General features: G+C 36.6%; 1 protein-coding gene across 3 annotated transcripts in view; it reads left to right on the top strand.

Moving 5' to 3' along the window:
* The window catches only part of TNPO1 (transportin 1), an 88,798-nt gene that overhangs the window by 14,677 nt on the left and 54,302 nt on the right, over positions 1-19,819 (top strand). The gene's annotated exons all lie outside the window — the stretch shown is intronic.

Raw genomic sequence — 19,819 nt, forward strand, 5'->3', positions numbered from 1 at the left:
AATAAAAGGTAAAATAGTATATGATACAAATGATTGGTTAACAAAACAAAAAGTTCTAGAACTCTAACCTTTTTAGTTTAATATATGCTAAATAATAAATTATTTACAGTATGTGCATTTATTTTTACAGTCAGCATTTTCTTATACATTAATAATTTTTGTTTTAAATATTTATAGTTATGATTATTGAGTCTATATAACTTCTTACTACAGAAGAACCATTGTAGAATTATTGTAGACCCTCTTTTCTAAGCTAAAATTTATTTTAATTTGCTGTTGGCTGTTACATTTTTGTGGGATTATTTTTTCTAGTTCAACATATAATTTAACTGAGCTATTTAATGATTTTTTTCTTAAATAATATTTCTGGACTTAGGCATCCATGTTCTGAAAAATTAGGAAGTTAATAGGAGATGCTTGAAAAAATGTCAAGGTTATATGTTTAGTTGTATAATAGATGTTTGCAAACAATTTTTCAAAATAGTTGTACTAATTTAGAAATCTTTTTTATATTAAAGAAAATTGTGATATTATTTTAAATTTTGTAGTGGTCTTACTGTGTCTGTATGTCTCTACTTGGTATTTTGTTTAAACATTTAAATGTCTTAACAGTAATTTGTTATGATAACATTATTAAAAATTATTTCCAATGTGTGCCTTTGTCTCTCTCTCTCCCTCCCTCCCTCTCTCTCTCTCTTTCTCCTGCATGACCTCACGTTTCCCTACTCCTTCCCCAAGGCATGGTTTCCTTGCTTTTCTCTTTCTCAAGCTCCAAGGGCCCTTCTTTTGCTTCTGTAACTTGTTTCCTGAGCCCATTTCTTCTGTGGCTCACTTCTTCTACCTCTATGACTTTCTAAATAAACTTTCTTGTTTTTGAAAAAAAAAATTATTTTCATACTTAACAGAGTATTAAAATCATAATGAAGAAAATTAATCACAAGTGTAGAACCTAATAATTCCCATTATCTGAGCAAAAGTGAAACTTCTATTCTTTAATTTTTAGGACCGCCTTTCTCGTGACACTAGGTCTTTGGGATTATAAAATAACTTCTCTAATATAGTTCTGCTGCTTTGAGTCATTTTTTTTTCATTACTATAAAGATTTTTCTTTATTTTCAAAATTATCTTCATATCATTGTTCACTCATTTTAATAGTATAATCTGGGCAGAAGTTGCTACAAGTACATCAGTTTTCTATAACTAAAACTTAAACCTTTAAGTATATAACCTGTAAGCACTTTGACCAAAAAAAAAACCCCCAAAGTTAACTATATTTCATATCTTCTTATTGTCTGTAAAAGTACAGTAAAAAGGTGTAATTTAAACTATTTGATGATTCTGTCATTATTATGAATAGCAAGCATTGTACCATCCTATCTAATAATAGACAAACATGGTAATTGACCGTACCTTTGCTACGCCTCCCATTGGCTAATCAGCATGATATGCAAATTAACCACCACCAAAGATGGTAGCTAATTTGCATACTGCAGGCAGGGCAGGACAGCGCGAGCCGCCAGTGCGCCACCATCCAGAGCAGGCCTGCTCCAGAAGCCCCAGAAGCCGGCCTGCCTTGCTGTCCCAGGAGCCCCAGAAGCCACCTGATATGGTAGTAACTCTATCAGTAAGCACTCTGAAAGTCAGTGGCATAAATGCACCAATTAAAAGACAGATTATGAGGGTGAATCAAAAACAAAACCCACTTTAAATATAAAGACACATATAGATTAAAAGTACATGAATTAAGCTGCAGCCTGTTTTGCTCAGTGGATAGAGCATTAGGCCATGGACTGAAGGGTCCCAGGTTCGATTCCAGTCAAGGGTATGTACCTCAGTTGCTGGCTTGATCCCCAGTCCCTATCAAAGCATGTGCAGGTGGCAACCAATCGATGTGTCTCTCCCTTTCCCTTCACTCTCTCTAAAATTCAATGGAAAAATATCCTTGGATGAAGATTAACAAAAACAAAGTAAATGGATTAAGTAACATTAAAGAGATTATAAGAAAAATATATTCCAAATTTTGTTAGTTGTATAATGGTTATGTTTAAATTATTAACACCTAAGAAATTGGGTGAAGGGTACATATAATATGCTGTAGTATTTTATAGTTTTTTTTACATGTATGAGATTATTTCAAATTAAAATATTAAAAAATTAAAAATTAATAAAATATTAATTGAAATGTGAATGCATTACATGAAAAATCTCCTAATTGCTTCTAGCATAATTTATTAAATTGTGCTAAAATTTACAAGGGTTCAATTAAAAAATATCTTAATTCTAAATGATATAATAGAAAATATATAATAGTGCAGTTATAAGCACTTATCTGAAAATAAAAATTTAAAGAAGTGAATTTAAAGAAGGGATTAGCCAAAGAAAATATATGCACATCCCATGGACACAGACAACACTATGGTGATGGCCAGAGAGAAGTGGGGGGCAAGAGCTGGGTAGAGGGGCCAAAAGGGGGGAAATAGAGACATCCTATATAATAATAATAAAAGGCTAATATGCACATTGACTGAACGGCAGAATGACCGGTTGCTATGATGAGCACTGGCCACCAGGGGGCAGACTCTCAATGCAGGAGCTGCCCCCTGGTGGTCAGTGCACTTCCATATGGGAGTGCCACTCAGCCAGAAGCTGGCTCATGGCTGGCCAGCGCAGTGGTGGTGGCAGGAGCCTCTCCCACCTCCATGGCAGCACTAAGAATGTCCAACTAACGGTTTAGACCGATCCCTTGGGGGCCTAAGCTTTTAGTTGGACATCCCCCAAGGGCTCCCTGGCTGCCAGAAGGATGTCTGACTGAAAGCTTAGGCCTGATCCCCCAGGGAGTGGGCCTAAGTCGACAGGTGGACATCCCCCAAGGGGTCCTGGACTGTGAATGAGCACAGGCCGGGCTGAGGGACGCCCCCTACCCCCGAGTGCACAAATTTTTGTGCACCGGGCCTCTAGTCCTATATAATCAAAGTCTAATATGCTAAGTGACCAGTTGTCCATTCAACCAATCAAAGCGTAATATGCTAATCATATGTTAAGGCCACTCAACCACTTGTTGTGATGTCCACTGACCACCAGGGGGCAGACACTCCGACTGGGTTGGTTAGCTTGCTGCTGGGGTCCAGCTGATCAGTACTGAGCAAGATGGACCGGACACACCCTGGAGCCCTCCTGCGGTCCCTCCCAGCTGAGAAACTTCCCATGTTCCTCCCTGGCCCTGATTGTGAGTGGTGGGTTCCCTCAGCCTGGCCTGTACCCTCTCGCAATCTGGGACCCCTTGGGAGATGTCAGAGAAACTGATTTGGCCTAATCCCACAGGCCAGGCCAAGGGACCCCCCCACCGGTGCACGAATTCATGCACTGGGCCTCTAGTAATATAATAAATTCTCTAACCTACTTATGACTTCCAACGATTATACTATTGAAGATGTTTATCATTTCTTTTTCTTACAAAGGTAACATATCTACAATATTAAAGACAAAAGGACCCATAATCCCAACACTCTAATACACTGCTAGCTTTTTATTAATTTCAGTCTTTTTCATTTAATAATTCTGTCTTTATCTTATACGTAATTTTTATGTGTAGTTATCTTACATATAACTTTTTAAATAATTTTTTTCACTTTCTAATCATAAACATTTTCTAGTTATTATAAATTCATCATTTTGTTTTTTTGAATGACTGCATGATAGCCCAACAGTTGAATGTTGTGTTATTTACACTTATGTTCATTGTTGTATTAGAAATAATCTTGGGATAAAATCTTTGAGATAATGCTTTTTTTCTTAGGACTCTTAGGATACAGTTTAAGAAGTGTAATCATGAGAAGGATATAGAAATGCATATGTCAATATAGATTGCTGAGTTGATTTCCAATAGGTTGTATTAGTTTATACTTCCATCAGTAATTTGTTAAAGTTGATTCATCATATCTTTAGCAGTGTAGTATATTATTGTTATAAAATTATCTTTGCTGATTGGTCTAACAACATTACTTCATTATTACATTTATTACTAGTAAGTTTCAGCATTTTTTTATGTTTGTTTACTGTTGTATTTCTTCTTGTGAATTTTTTTCATGTGTTATCTACTGGTTCTAAAATAGTTTTCCAGATAAAGTTATTAATGTATTATATTTTGTTATATTATCTAACTTTGTATTGTTATAATATGCTAGGAGCTCCCTTTTATATTTTTTCAAATAAAGAATATGTTTGTCCACCATACACATAAATAGTGCTGCCACCTGCATATGGATGATATGAGATGTTGTAGGTCTTTTGAGATGTGCTGTCTGAGTCTTGGGGAAACAATATTACCTGAAAGCTGGCACCATAGTGAAGATAAACTGCCACTGTTCCTACCTCTCCCACTGTTATAAAGGATTAATAAAATAATTATTGTATTTTCTCCCTTGGTGGCAGCAGGGGCAGTGATTGCAAATGCTTAGAACCAAAATAGTAAAGTTTGGAAAGGGGAAGGGAGAGGAGCAGTAAATGAGTAAAGAATTCTATTGTCTATAAAGAGGGTGCCACTGAACTGGCAACTGGCTTTATTCTTGATTTTCTCTATTCTTCCTACTCAGTTTATTCTCTACTCATCTGGGTATATTCATTATATACTCAGTATCTCTCAGAGACTTCTACATCAGCTCTCAAATTTACTCTGCTGTTCAATTTAAGGAAATTGATTTCCACGATATTCATCAGCACCCATTGTACCAACCCCATAGTTTCTAGAGAACTCCCTAAAATGTTCTGTTCCTTTCACTTAAAGTAAATACATTTTGGGAATTTTGTTATATATAATCACGTGATTATATATTTGAATAGTTTTAATATTTCTATTCCGATTTAGCTTTTTTGGTACCAAGGAACAGCAACTCATTCAGATTGTCTTAAAAGAAATAGGTAGGTTTATTGTAAGCCGTTTGTGGAAATAGCTATCAGGAAGCAAGGCAGCACCCAGGAGCAGTTACTCTAAATTCTGGTGGACGATGTAATCTTAGAGCTTCTTTGCTTTTCTCTGAGCTGATCCATTCTCCTCTCTGTTTGCTTACAATTTCTGCCTTTTTACTAATATACTTTTGTCTTGTACGTGGAATCTAATGATGCCCACCTACCTACTCCATCATGACTTTTTAGCTTCTGCTTTGAGGACTGGTAAGTGGTAAATGATCCTAGAACATCCTGTTCATATTTCCTAGAAAGGAAATCTAATTGGTTTAGCTAATCGTTTTGTGCCAGGATTCATCATATGGAGGGCCCAGTGTATAATCCTGGTTTAATCAGTTGTGTTTAGGAAATGTGGTCCTGAGCACTACCTTGCCTTTAGACCCATCACTTGGACATGAGCTGTAGGCTACCCAGTTCCTTTTAGAAAAGGCATTTGTGTTTACTGCTAGATACCCATCAGAAAATCAGTGCACTATACAAAGAAAAGTGGGGGGGAACCCTCATAATATATAGTAGAACTGGATGTTCTATGTTTTTAAACAGGTAAATCAGATTCTTCTCCTTAGTTATTTTGTAATGCTGATTTCTAGGTCTTAATTTCCCCATTGATTTTATTTTTATTTTTTATTTATTTATTTATTTATTTATTTATTTACTGAATTTATGGCATGGTACCTGGTATAAAAACAGATATATAGATCAATGGAACAGAATAGAGAGCTCAGAAATAAACCCACACCTTTATAGTCAATTAATATTTGACAAAGGAGGCAAAAACATACAATAGGATAAAGGTAGTCTGTTTAATAAATAGTGTTGGGAAAATTGGGTAGGTACACACACAAAATAAAATGACCACCCTCTTACACAACACACAAAAATAGACTCAAAATGGATTAAAGATTTAAATGTTAGAATCAAAACCATAAAAATCCTAGAAGAAAACATAGGAAGTAAAATCTTAGACATTTCTTGCAGTAATTTTTTTCCTGATATATCTTCTCGGGCAAGGAAAAAATAAACAAATAGGACTACATCAAGCTAAAAAGCTTTTGTACAGCAAAGGAAACTATCAACAAAATGAAAAGATTACCCACTGAATGGGAGCACGTATTCACCAATACATCTGATAAGGGCTCAATATCCAAAATTTATAAGGAGCTTATAAAACTCAGCACTAAAAAAAACAATCCAATTAAAAAATGGACAAAGGACCTGAATAGACACTTTTCCAAAGAAGACATACAGATAGCCATAGACAGATGAAAGGATGCTCAACATCACTAATCATCAAAGAAATACAAATTAACACCACAATGAGCTATCACCTCATACCTGTTAGAATGGCTATCAATAAATCAACAAACAGGTGTTGGTGAGGTTGTGGAGAAAAGGAAACCTTCATGCACTGTTGTGGGCATGCAGATTGGTACAGCCACTGTAGAAATCAGTATAGAGCTACCTTAAAAAATTAAACATAGAACTGCTTTATGACCCAGCAGCTCCACTTATGGGAATACTAGAAGCCCAGTGCACAAAATTGCATGGCCCCGCCCATCCACTCTGGTCTTTGGCCATTACCACGTTAGGGCCACAGGCCTTTTATAATATAGATATCCAAAGAAACCCGAAACTAATTGGAAAGTATATATGCATTTGCAGTGTTATTTACAATAGCCACGATCTGGAAACAGTCCAAATGCCCATCAGATGAGTGGATAAAAAAAGCTGTGGTACAGCTGGCCAGTGTGGCCCAGTGGTTGAGCAAGAGATCACCATTCAGTTTGATTCTTGATCAGGGAATCCCAGGCTGTGGGCTCAATCTCCAATGTGAGGCGTGCAGGAGGCAGCCAATCCATGATTCTCTCTCATCATTGATGTTTCTCTCCTTCTCCCTTCCCCTTCCTCTCTAAAATCAATAAAAATATACATTAAAAAAATAGCTGTGGTACATGTACACAATGGAATGCTACTTAGCTGTAAAAAAAAAGATGGAAATCCCCATTTACTTTAAGAGGATTGGATTGATGTTCTCCAATTCTATTTTCATTTTGAAGGTGGAGTATTATGATTGCTATTTTCTAAGTGCAGTTATAGTTTAAATTGATAAATTCCAATTTTATAGGATGGGGGGATGGATGGTGATTAGAACATGATATTCAGTTGGCTGGTAACTCAGTATCTTTGTGTTTTTAAAGGATATTTTATTGATTTTTAGAGAGAGAGGCAGGGAGAGAGAGAGAAACATTGATGTGAGAGCAGAACATTCATCAGCTGCCTCCTGCACTCTCCCACGGGGGATGGGGCCCGCAACCTGGGCATGTGCCCTGACCAGGAATCAAACCCTGACCTCCTGGTTCATAGATTGATGCTCAACCACTGAAACACACTTGCCGGTAAGGAGATGTTTTCTTATAAATTGAACACTTTCTTTGTATGCTAGATTAGTGTTATCCTTCAGGTCCAGCATAATCTCAGATTTCATTACCATCTCACATTTCATTTTAGGTTTTTGTTAATTTTTTTATGTCTCGATCTTGGTTGAATCTCATTGTTTCTTTGTCATAGTAATAGAAAAACAGACTTGAACCTGGACAGAATATATGCTGTTTTTATACTAAACTGTTAGTTGTATAATATCATCTGTCAAAGAACATTATTTTCTGCTTTTTCCCATTTGTGGACTATAGAGAATTTACTTTATGGTATTCTTTTCCTATCTTTTGTACATTATAAGGACTACACTTAGTCAAATACTTAGTTTTCACACTTATAAAATGTTTACAGATTGTTACATTCATATCTGAATTAGTATTTACCACTTGATTTCTGATTCTTTTCTTTGTTCCTCCTATTTGTTCCTCTTTTAATCTATTCCTTTAGAATAATCACCTTATTTAAATGACAGATCAAACAGCCCATTTTGTTGCATATTCTCTGATTATACAAAAACTAGAGGCTCAATAAACGGATTTGTGCACCAGTGGGTTCTCTCAGCCTAGCCTACGGGGATCAGGCTGAAACCAGCTTTCTGACATCCCCCAAGGGGTCCTGGATTGCAAGAGGGCACAGGCCAGGCCAAGGGACCCCACCGGTGCACGAATCTTTGCATTGGGCCACTAGTATGCATATATAAGATCTTTGGTTAATCTTTTCTGCCCTCCCTCCTCCCCCCCTTCCCTCTGAAATTCATTAGTCTGTTCCATGTTTCCATGCCTGTGGTTTCCACTCCTGCATTGAGCATCTGCCCCTTGGTAGTAGTCATTGCGCATCATAGCTACCAGACAGTTGGCCAGTCACTTAGGCTTTTATATATATACTAGGGGCCCGGTGCACGAAATTCGTGCACTGGGTTGGGGGGGGGGGGAGTGTCCCTCAGCCCAGCCTGCCCCCTCTCACATACTGGGAGCCCTCAGGCGTTGACCCCCATCACCCTCCGATCGCCTGATCAGCCCCTTGCCCAGGCCTGACGCCTCCACCAGAGGTGTCAGGCTTGGACAGGGAACCCCCATCTCCCCCCGATCACTGGCTCTGACCCCGCCCAGGCCTGAGGCCTCTGGCCCAGGAATCATGCCTGGGCAGGGGACCCCCATCTCCCTCTGATCGCTTGCTCCACCCCCCGCCCAAGCCTGACCCCTCTGACCCAGGCTTCAGGCCTGGGCAAGGGGACCATCATATCCCCCCAATCCCCGGCTCCGCCCCCCACCCAGGCCTGATGCCTCGGCCAGAGGAGTTGACCCTCATCACCCTCCGATCACCAATCACCGGATCGGCCGCCCCTTGACCAGGCCTGAGGCCTCCGGCAGAGGTGTCAGGCCTGGGCAGGGGACCCCCAGCTCCCCGCGGTTGCAGGCTCCGCCCCTGCCCAGGCCTAACGCCTCTGGCCTAGGCGTCCGGCCCGGGCAGCGGGGACCTGCAGTGGCAGCGGGGGGCGCCGCGATTGTGGGCTTCGCTTTAGGCCCAGGCAAGAGACCCCTAGCTCCTGGGACTGCCAGCTTCGACCGTGTCCAGCTCCCATCGCTGGCTCCACCCCTACTTCCTGCTATCACTGGCCAGGGCGGCAAAGGCGCCTGATTCTCCGATCATGGCCGCCTTTGCCCTGCCCCCCAGCTCTTAGCTCCCCCCTGGGTTTCCGATCACTGTCAGTGGCAGGGGGCTTCTTCCTGCTTTCCCTTTCGCCTCCCTGCATTGTGCCTACATATGCAAATTAGCCGCCATCTTGTTGGCAGTTAACTGCCAATCTTAGTTGGCAGTTAATTTGCATATAGCCTTGATTAGCCAATGAAAAAGGTATTGCCATATGCCAATTACCATTTTTCTCTTTTATTAGTGTAGATAGATAATTTATTCTTCATCTTAACTCTATCTGATTGTATAAACTGTTATCAGTAAATCTTGGTTTTAATGATAATTTCAGTTGTGGAGAGTGAAGTGTGAAGGGAATAAACATTAAGTACCTGATGAACAAAAATGGATCCAGAGACAAGGGGCAGGGGAGGAGGGGCAGTTAGAGATCAACCAAAGGACTTGTATGCATGCATATTAGCATAACCAATGGACACAGACACTGGGGTGGTGGAGGCATGCCCTCAGGGGTGGGAGTGACTTGTGGGGGAGTCAATCGGGGGGAAAAAGGAGACATATGTAATACTTTAAACAAGAAAAAAAGAGATAGGGGTCCAGTTTCATTCTTTTGCATGTGAAGATCCAGTTTTCCCAGCACCATTTATTGAAGAGACTGTTTTTTCCCCATTGAGTATTCTTGGCTCCTTTGTAAAATACTAGTTGACTGTATATGCAGGGGTTTATTTCTGGGCTTTCAATTCTGTTCCATTGTTTATGTGTCTTTTTTTTTAATGCCAGTACCATACTGTTTTTATTGCTATAGTTTAATAATATAGTTTGAAAACAGGAAGTGTTTTCTGCCTTTGTTCTTTTTCAGGATTGCTTATGTATTCATGGTCTTTTGCGTCCTATGTGAATTGTAGAATTTTTTTTTCTATTTTTGTAAAAAAATGCGATTGGAATCTTCATAGGGGTTACATGGATGGCTTTGGGTAATATAGATATTTTAATAATATTCTTCGAATCCATTTTTCTATTTGTGTCTTCTTTAATTTCTTCCATCAATGTCTTATAGCTTTTAGTTTTCAGATCTTTCAACTCCATGGTTAAATTTATTCCTATGTATTGTATTCTTTTTTATGCTATTGTAAATATGATTGTGTTATTTATTTCTTTTTCAGGTAGTTTGTTGTTAGTGTATAGAAACACAACTGGTTTTTGTATCCTGCAACTTTACTAAATTCATTTATTAGTATTATGGAAGAGTATTTACGATTTTCTAAGTATGAGATCATGTCATCTGCAAATACAGACAATTTTACCTCTTCATTTCTGAGGTGGATGCCTTTTATTTATTTTTTCTTGTTTTAATGCTTTAGTTAGGAGTTGTAGTGCTTGAGTAGGAGTGGTGAGAATGGGCACCCTTATCTTGTTCTTGATTTAGAGAAAAAGGTTTCAATCTTTCTCTATTGAGTATGATACTACTTGGGGGTTTGTCATATATAGCCTTTATTGTGTTTCTTCTATACCAATTTGTTGAGAGGTTTTATCATGAATGAATAGAGTTTTGTCAAATACTTTTTCCGCATCTATTAAGATGATTTGTATCTTTCATTCTACTAATGTGATACGTCACATTGATTGATTTATAGATGTTGAATTATTCTGGCATCCCAGAGATTAATCCCACTTGGTCATGGTGTGTGATCTTTATAATGTGCTGTTGAATTTGGTTTTCTAGTAATTTGTTGAGAAATTTTGCATTTATATCAAGGATACTAGTCTGTGGTGTTCTTCTAGTGTCCATTGTACCAGGGAAATGCTGGCCTCACAAATGAATTTGGAAGTGTTCCTTCCTCTTCAATTTTTTGTAAGAGTTTGAAAAAAATGATGTTTCCTGGCTGGTGTGGCTCAGTTGCTTGAACATCAGTCCGAGTGCAGAAGGGTTGCCTGTGTGATTCCTGGTCAGAGACATACCCAGGTTCTCCCATATTTTTACTTTTTCCAAGTTTCCATTTGTAATAATTTAAGTGAAACTCATTACTCAGCCTCTGTAAATTACAAAGTAAATGAACATTGCACTTAATAGCTCCTAATACATGCAGTCCTTACCGAGGTAGTACAAATTATGATGTGACTTTAAACAGTATGTCCTAATGTTTTGGTTTTCATCAAAGACATTTTTCTAGTGTTTTCATATAAATCAGTACAATCTGCATTGTATTCCTCTTTCTCCTATTTTCTGTCATTTCTAATGCAGCTAGAACACTGCTGCTCTTTAGAGTGAGGAACTAGTGAAAATTTCTTGGACCAGATTTATTAAGTCAATATAATGGATCTCGGGCTGGCTTTTAGAACTATGTGGAAGTTGTTTAAAGCTACCCATGCCTAGGTGCATAGACCCCACTCCTGTATTGAATCAGTGGGGGATATAGGGAACAGGCATCCTTTTTCTTCCCAGTAAGTATAATGTTGAGTCAGGGTTGAGAACCAGTGTTTCAAGTAGCTTGACATATGTGGAGAGTAAAATCAATTCTGATAGTTTAAAATGTCATAGAAATCAACAGAATTGATGTTTTGATCATTAAAATGATGTGATCAAAAGTTAAATATAGGAAGAATTGCTCTATGAATCTTGTACTTCAGTTAAAAATGAAAAGCTTAGCCCAGCTGGCCTGGCTTATTGGTTGAGCATTGACCTGTGAACCAGGAGGTCACAGATTTGATTCCTGGTCAGGAAACATGCCTGGGTTGCAGGCTTGATTCCCAGTAGGAGGTGTGCAGTAGGCAGCTAATCAGTGATTCTCTCTCATCAATGATGTTTCTCTCTCTCTCTCTCTCCCTTTCTCTCCCTCTCTGAAATCAATAAAAATATGTATTTTAAAAAATGAAAAGCTTAAACTCTGAAAGGTACATTTTCATACTTGAACTTAAGATAACAGACACCAAGAGAGCTGTTGAATCTTGATGATGCATGGAATAGAAAGGAAAAGAAAAGTATACCCTGCACCAAAAATAGGAAAGTCTACCCAAGAAGTCTACCCAAGAGTTCTGTTACGGGCTAATCACGTGGAGATAACAGAATGAGAATAATGACAGCGCAGGTGCATCTGGAGTCAGGTGCATCATAACTTGAGTCCTGCCTTTGTCCATTATATCTTGTGACCTTGGACACATTACTTAACTTTTTTTAAGCCTGTTCTTTTCTGTAAAATGGAGATAATAATAGTTTCTACTCATGGAATTAAATGATTTTGTGCATTTAGAGCAATTGGTATAATAATGCACATAGAAGCACTTCATAAATGATAACAGGGTTGCTGTTACTACCAGGCTCAGTCCAGACTTTGGAATCACACAGATTTGGTTTTGAATGCCCAATCTGCCATAAACTGGCTAAGCAAGCTACTTACCTCTCTGAACCTCAGTTAATATAAAATAGAGTTAATATCTACCCCCTAGTGCTGTTGTAAATATTAAATGAGCTGAAGTGTTTAGGAAGTACCTGGTTGTAGATTGGGTTGACCTTTGAGATTAACTTTTCCTTATCACCTGCTTTTCCTTATCACAAGTCTCTTTTTTTTAATGTTTGTTTGTAAATTTTAGCATTTGAGTCACATGTTTAGTCATCATCATCTTCAACAGTCTTCCTGAAAGGGCATTCTGAGAATACATTTATTTAAATTTTCCTTAGTGCCGACATTCCTTTTTTTCTTTCTGTTAATCTCTCAGCTCTTAGATTACAATAAATTGTAATGCATAGAGGATTATAATTTTAACTCTTAGTGGTGATCTAGATAATCCGCCCTAATAAGTCAATCAAGGACAATTTAAAAACTCCTTTGTTCCCAGCATCTTATAACATCAGAGGGTCTGTATATTGTAGTCCCTGCCCCTTAATATAGTAAAGCTCATTTTCTCAAGTAGCCTGGGCTCAACAGTTGGTTTTGCTTTTTTCACTTTTCTTTTTGATTCTTTTCCTCTGATTACTTCATAGAATATCTTAAAGGACTTTTTAGTTCAACAGATAGCTATAATTTAACAAGCCTGTCAACATTTTGATTCTTTGACATTAAAAACCTCATATTTTAAAAGTAAGTAATCATCTGCCTTTAGACTGTCCCTTCTTTCCTAAACTTTGGTTTAAATTCTCATAAATCTTTTCGAAATAATTTTAAAAAATATATATGTATGTGTATATATGTATATATAATATATAAATATATATGTATGTTAATATATATATATATATACATATATATATATATTTTATTGATTCCAGAGGGAGGATGGGAGAGGGAGAGATAGAAACAATCAGTGATGAGGATCATTGATCAGCTGCCTCCTGCACACCCCCTATTGGGGATTGAGCCCAAAACCGAGGCATGTGCCCTGACCAGGAATCAAACTGTTACCTGGTTCATGGGTCGATGCTCAACCATTGAACCACACCAGCTGGGCTACTAAATAATTTTAAATATATATCATATTCTTTTTAGCTCTTTGGATATCTCTAATTTTTTTTCTTCCTTGTTTATTATAGCATCTTTTTGTACTTTGGAAGTCTACAGATCTGATTTATAGTCAACAAATGATTCAGCAAATCACTTAGGCTGTATTTTGATTTGTCTGCTTGTCAAATGAAGATAATACTTTCCTCTATTTACAACAAAGGGATGTTGTGAAGATTAGGTTTAGAATATTTGAACTCATTTACTCAGTGCTCTTGAAATATCTCATTATATTTTAACTTTATATACATACTGGTTTTAAGATCTATTATAATTTTTACAACAGTGAAATGTGATTTTTTTTTTTACTTTTCTCTTTTACCTCACTACAAAGGTGTCAAATATTTATTTATTTAGCATACAAATGGTTTTATTTATTATTAGTTTCCCAGTTTACAGAAATTGAAAGGCAATATATATATCAGGAGCTTAGAGACTGGACTCTAGAGCCAGATTAGTTGGATTTTTGAATCATGACTGTCACTTAACTATCTGCGTAACACTGAGCAAGTAATTTCTCTGTGCCTCAATTTACTTATCTGTAAAATGTAGTTAATATTAATTAGTTAACTTGTAACTAAATAAATTACTTAAATTACTAATTTAAGGAATAGTTAACATATCTAAGTACTTAGAAATACTTTAAAGAATAAATTAGTTAACATATCTAAGTACTTAGGATATTGCCTAGTACTCAAAAATATTAGCTATCATTATAATTGACAAAATAGTAGATATATTTAAGTCCCTAATATTTAAATATCTAAACTTTTGGTTGTATTTTGGCTGTGAAACATGATAGCCTTTTCCCTCCCTAACAAACTAAAATTCTATTTTAAATATATATTGGACAGTTAGATCTTCCTATGGCTCTTCCTGCCCCTCCAGTGATTTCCTACATTGCAGCGTGATGGGGTTTTTTTAAACCATTTTTATTATTAAAAAATTTTGCTCATTATGAAAATTAACACAATATAGACCAGAATTAGATGAACCTCTTCTTTTTGGAAAACAATTTTTATCATAAAAATATTTTTCTCATTATGAAAATTAACATAACACAGAACAAAATTAGATGAACCTCTTCTTCCCGTGTCTACTTCCTAGGAGGAATAAGTATTTTCCTTATTTTTTTTAACCCTCACCTTATTGATTTGAGACAAAGAGAAACATCGATGTAAGAGATAAACATTGATTGGTTGCCTCCCATATGTACCCCAACTGGGAATAGAACCTGAAACCTTTTTCATGTACAAATGTTGCTCCAACCAACTGAGCAGCTGGTTGGGGCTTCTTTTCCTTATTTTTATTTGATTATATATTTTATCAGTTTATAGTTATAACCCCCTTCACAACTTTTTTGTTAGCCTTAGGATAAAGCCTAATCCTCCTAGCATGGCCTATACAGCCGTGGGCAAACTACTGCCCGCGGGCCGGATATGGCCCGTTTGAAATGAATAAAACTATTGAAAAAAAAACTGTACCCTTTTATGTAATGATGTTTACTTTGAATTTATGTTAGTTCACACAAACACTCCATCCATGCTTTTGTTCCGGCCCTCTGGTCCAGTTTAAGAACCCATTGTGGCCCTCGAGTCAAAAAGTTTGCCCACCCCTGGAGGTCTTCCTGGCCCCTGCCTTCCTCTCACTTTCACATTTTGGTAATTCCTGTTAGATCCCAGGTAAAAAGTCGCTTTCTTGAGAAATTCCTTCCTGACCTCCTCACTGGATTAGCATAATGTCCCCACAGCCTCTTGTGCTTTCCCTACCCTACTCCTGCACTGAGGCAGTCTTTCTCTCTGAATGTTGTCCTATTAATTAGAGGTGCTATTGTCATTTAGTATGTGGGGCTGAAGGGTGTTAGATGTTCACCAGTAATAATTGTCTTAAGCACTGCATGACTTTTCAGTGTCCCACTAGATCAGCGGTTCTCAACCTGTGGGTTGCCACCCCTTTGGGGGTCGAAAGACCCTTTCACAGGGGTCGCCTAAGACCATTGGAAAACACATATATAATTACATATTGTTTTTGTGATTAATCACTGTGCTTTAATTATGTTCAATTTGTAATAATGAAAATACGGTACATCCTGCATAGCAGATATTTACATTACAATTCATAACAGTAGCAAAATTACAGTTATGAGGTAGCAACGAAAATAATTTTATGGTTGGGGGTCACCACAACATGAGGAACTGTATTAAAGGGTCGCGACATTAGGAAGGTTGAGAACCACTGCACTAGATGGTCACATGGATGAAAAAAAAACCCTATTTATAGCTATAGTCAGAACCTAGAGCCTAACACAATTTTACATTTGCACATGGAATGTTTTTTAGGATTTTTAATTAAATGCTGAGTTTTCCAGGCACAAAATTATTGAAGGAAGACTGTATCTTATTTTGTTTGGAACCCTACCAAGAGTTGTTCACCATTATGGAAAATCACATCACTGATGGCAACATTTATCACATTCATAGTGGTTCACCATATAGGTGAAAACATCTGACTTCTCAGTAAATAGTTGTTTGAATTTGATTGAAATTAGAAAAAAAAAAAAAAAAGCTCTGAACCAGATGAGGGAAAAGCACTTTTCTCTTTCCTGGCCAAATATATTTGCTTTCTTCTCTCTTCCTAGTGTACTTTATTCACATACTTCATTCATAGACAGCACATCTGTCTCTCTCACTAAAATGAGAACTTAATGAGGGCAAAAATGGTATTTTACAGATCTTAGAATCTTCAGTGCTCACTAAGCAGATGGTAGTTGCTCAGCTTAATATTTACTTAGTTGAATTCATGGCAGTAACAATAGTATTTATTCAACAACTATTTATTGAGTCAGCCTGCCAGGCAAAGAAGGCAAAAGGACACTGTCGCTGCTTTCAAGGAACCCATTGCTAAAACTAAACCAATATGACAGTTTCTAAGATGGAAAAAGCTATAAAGTATAGATCTACAATGAAAAAAACACTTTAGTCTTCTGGGGAGGTCCTGGAATAATGTCAGAGAAGATAAGTAGTATCTAGTATCAATCATAGTGCCAAGGAAGACTCCTAATAAATAGTTGGAAATTGAATAGATGAACATAACTATGAACAGCAAGAAGGAGTTTGCCAACTGGTCAAATTTAAAGAGGACATTCCAGATCAGCAATTCCTATTCAGATGCTCAGAGGTATAAAGGGTGCAGTTGATCTTGCTGCTGGAGCATAAAGTTGGAGGTTGAGTGGTAAGAGACTAAAGTTGTCCCTGAAGGTGATGCACCAGATCATAAAAAGCCTCTTCCATGAATAGAAGTTAGATTTTATCTTGTAGGCATTAGAAACCATTGATGTAACAATTAAAACTGCTGTATTTTAAATCATACTGTATGCCAAGCAGGTACCTATAATCCTATTACAGAGTTGGTATGTTCTCATTTTATAGTTGGGGGACTGAGGCTCAGAGGGATTAACTGTCTAGGTTTTCACAGCTACTAAGTGGAAGAACTAGGATTTAAATTTTGTGGGTTGAATCCAGACCACCTGCCTGCTTTTTAAACTATATTTTACCACCCCTCAACAGGGAAGAAACTAGATGTTTTTACTTTTATAAACAAGTCTGGCATTGTTACCTCATATCATTCTCAACTCTAGATAATTTAGGGGTTTTTTATGTACATTAAATTCTTCAATAGTTTGGGACTCTTAAGTTTTAGTCTTCTGAAAGCCCAAAATGATATCTTACAATAACTTACCTCTTCCAGGATACTTTTTATTCTGGTACCATCTTCTATCTAGATAGTTCAAAAACTGTCTTGGCTTATTGAATATATTTATTTGAGGGGGGGGGGGTCACCATTGAATGTTACGTACCTATCAGCATAATTTAAATACTCTAAAAGAGAAAAATTTGAAGTACTACTCCCCTGTTTTGAAACATTTAGACCTGTCTTCAACATGCAGAAAGAATAATTATTTTAAGAAAATCTAGTATTAATCTTGATATTCTATTAATTAATATATAGTTTACTATTTAAATTATTTCTGCCTCATAGTTCTGGTGTGCTTAGTTAGCTTAAAGTACTTCAGATATTATTTAAATAACCCTGTGATCTCCTAATTTTAAAGGTTATTAAAATGTGATAAGTTCCAGAGATAGAGGAGATAATAGTTGCACAACAATGAGAATGTACTGAATACCACTGAACTGTACAATTAAAATGGTTAAAATGCCAACTTTTATAATTAAGTATATTTTACCACAATAAAAAAAAGTATGGAAGTGCAAAGTGGCCTGAGATCTCTTGTCAAGATATTACCAATCACATATTTTTGAGAGCCTTTATTCCAGATAACTTGAGTAAGGTGTGAGGGAACAGTTTATCTCAGTTCTCCTTATCCCATCATCATAGGCTGGTCATATTAAATGTTCTTAATACTAAGTTGTTTAAAAAGAAAAAGACTTCTATTTATTTGAGTGCAGGGATAAAGAAGGCAGGGTGGCAATGATATTGTGGGCAGTTATCCTCAGGATGGATATGGTGAAGATGCCTTTCGGGCTTGGTTGGTATTGACCCCTGGCTTTAGTTTATGGTTCAAACGGGAAACCAAGGAGTTAAGTAAGCTATCCAGATGTCACCTCCACAGGTTGATGTGCATACAGCAGCTCCAACTCATAACTGTGGCTCAGACTTTTAGGTTCCCCATCCACCCCCATTCCAGTATCAGGAGAAATTAAATTTTTAGCCATTAGATTCACACACAAAATTAGAAGAATGTGCTGGTGGATATATAGGAAACATTTATTATATTACTGATGAGTGTGAATTGCATAACTGTTTTTAGAAAGTAATCTGGTAATAACTTGGAAATTTTTAAGTACACATACTTTTGGCCTAATACTTCCACTGAGTTACCACTACTTTGTAGGGACATTAGTACAAGAATGTTTTTTGCTGTGTTTTTCATAGTGGTAAAAAAGTAGAAGCAACCCGGAAGCCAATCAACAAACGATTGAACAGATTATTTTCTATCAATTCCAAAGACCTATGTGATCTATTAAAATGTGAGTTAAATCTGTATGCATTGGCTTGTAATGATGGCCTTGCTATATTATTTGTTAAAAAAAAATTATAGTTAATAGTGTAGTACAGCGATGGTGAACCTATGACACGCGTGTCAGAGGTGACACGCGAATCACTTTTTTGGTTCATTTTTGTTAAATGGCATTTAAATATATAAAATAAATATCAAAAATATAAATCATTGTTTTACTATGGTTGCAAATATCAAAAAATTTCTATATGTGACACAGCACCAGAATTAAGTTAGGGTTTTTCAAAATGCTGACACGCCGAGCTCAAAAGGTTCGCCATCACCGGTGTAGTATGTAATATGATCTTTTTAAAAAACTACAACTATATGTATGTTTGAAATTAGAGAAAGGTGTGAAAATATTTTTAAAAGTTTCTGAAATAAAAAAGAAAAGAGAAAGGGGAAAGCTCTATAATGATAGAAATTATAGAGATTACTTTGGGGTGGGTTGAGGACAGAATGAGTACAAAGAGAAACCTTGATACAGATAATCATCTATATATATATATATCTTGATGTGGACATTGGTTACACGGGTGTGTTCACTTTATAAAAATCCACCTAGAATGCTTAAGATACAGGTTTATATACATATTATTCCAATCAAAAGTTTATTAAAAAATGGCAGCAATACAATGGAATGCTATTATTTTTTATAATACTTTAAATAATATATAAAGTTGGGCAAGAAACAGGACAATCTCATTCTAAAATATAACGAACATATAAACATACAAAATGAAGAATGGAATAAAAACACTACAATATTATTAATAGATATTATGTTCCGATGATCCCTTTTTGTTTTAGATACGGATAGTTTTGGGGGGTTGGGTTGTTTGAGAAGTCTGTAGAAGGTGTGAGCAAAGCTGGATTACAGGATATTAAACAGAAAATAAGGGTGAATAAGGAGAGAGGAAAAGGTTACTGGTAAAAGAAAAGAAAATAATGCTAGTGAGAAATGTAGTAAAATCTTTTTTAACCCCTACTAGGAAGGTACTCCTAGGAAGGCACTAATTTCAGCTGTCAAACCATCACGGAGTAGTAGAGCCAAATGAAAAATCTTCTCCTTCATCAGACTCAATTTGTTTTTTACAAATAATTTATGCTTTATACTTAAGTCTTGTTTTTGTTTAAGCATTTACTTTTAATGAAACTTCCATTGATATAGTAGTTTCAATTGATTATAACAGATGCAACTTGT

The sequence above is a fragment of the Myotis nattereri genome (assembly GCF_964212035.1).
Source record: "Myotis nattereri genome assembly, chromosome: 4".
Lineage (NCBI taxonomy): Eukaryota > Metazoa > Chordata > Mammalia > Chiroptera > Vespertilionidae > Myotis > Myotis nattereri.